The following is a 1754-nucleotide window of genomic DNA, read 5'->3' on the forward strand; positions in this document are numbered from 1 at the left end:
CACCAACCATCTCGTCCACCGCATCGTAGCGCTCCGCTTCCACTCAAGATCTGCATCCGTGCGTGGCCAGCCAACGCCAGCGCATCACCCTCAACGGCTCTGAAGTGACCTGCACTCTAGCTAGGCGAGCATGCCCAAACGTCGGCCCGAACTAGGTATCCACACATCACTCCCTTATGCACTGTTCCGACGATGTTTGGATATCCTTTCACTGCTCTCTTAGCTTACACGCCTATGCAACTCTGACTTTAACTCTTATTTCTTCTGGAGATATCATCTGAAACAAGCAAATCCATTTTTTAGTGAAGCATGACGGGGCTACGGGATCTGGTACACATCCTGCACACCCGTATAACCTTGTAAGTATCTGTCCTCCGGTACAACATCAAGGTCGATTCCTCTTATTTGATCAACTATTCGCCGTGTCAAAAATGCAGAGGGGGATGCAAGGAGCACAAGGCCTGCACATCCAAGCAAGTGGTAACATGGACTTGTACATGGAACATCCCAAGCGCAAGCAGAGCTGCAGCGAGCCTGTACAACAAGCTAGTGTAAGTCCCTGCATTTCATTTAATTCGTACTAGCATTCGTGTATGATTTGTGTGCAGTGGCTGATCCACGAATTCAAGTTACCAGGGGCGAACATTTAACTTAAAAAATACGAAGGCACTTGCACTCCGGAAATCAACATATAAATGTCAAGCTACATGCACTTTGAAAACTAGCTAATGATCCAAAGTAGTTCAGATTATAAACACTAAATGATGCAAGAACCAAAAAACACAAAATGCAACATGGTGTACAAGGACTACAAACATGGTATGTACCTGCCTGAATTATTCGTTCTCTGGCTGAAAATATCGAAGTGTAATTGCACGTATAACCAATGCGCAAACTGCATATCAAAATATCTATCCTGCACAAGTATGCCAATAGTTTCAAACAACAGATTAGAAAAGTATCACTATAGGAAACAGGTAATTTGCCGTCTGTGGATTATAGACGGCAAAGACCCAAATCCAGACGGCAAAGATTTTGCCGTCATGAAGTAGGCGGCAAACTCAGACGGCAAAGATTAGTCGGCAAAGAATACTTTGCCGTCAGCCTTTTGTCGAGATAACGGCAAAGATTTTACCGTCAGTCAATATAGTTTTGCCATCTGCCGCAAAAGTAACAGACGGCAAAAAACGTGTTCTTTGCCGTCAGTCAAAACGTGTGCTTTGTCGTCATCCACACTAAAGTACAGACGGCAAAGATTGTTTTTCATGTTTTAAAAAAGTGACGTATGAGATCAGCAAGCAAATATTTCACGCGATGGTCGACACGGTCAAGGAAACTCCACTACCAATCTTCATATACAATACACATTATCGATATTTCCAAATGGACAAAAACCCACAAGATATACCACACTAGATTGTACACAATACACATTATACAATACGGAGTACTGCATGTCTACATCACAATACACAACAATATTACACATGAATATCTTCTGGATCCAGTGCGGCTTCGATCTGGTGGAGATGAACAAGGCCACTGCGGGACGCGCTCGATCTGGTGGCGCCAGCGCCGGCTTCGGTAGGTGGCGAGGGCGGAGGCGGGCTGCAGCGGGCGGACGCGGGCGCGTGGCTGAACCGGGCGGCGCTCGGCCGGTTGGGCGGGCGAGCGGCACGCGGCCGGTGGCATGGGCAGAGGCGGGCTTCGATGGCATGGTGGAGGCCGAGGCGGAGGCGAGCTCCGGTGACGCC

Source organism: Triticum aestivum, chromosome 1B (genome assembly GCF_018294505.1).
Source record: "Triticum aestivum cultivar Chinese Spring chromosome 1B, IWGSC CS RefSeq v2.1, whole genome shotgun sequence".
NCBI lineage: Eukaryota > Viridiplantae > Streptophyta > Magnoliopsida > Poales > Poaceae > Triticum > Triticum aestivum.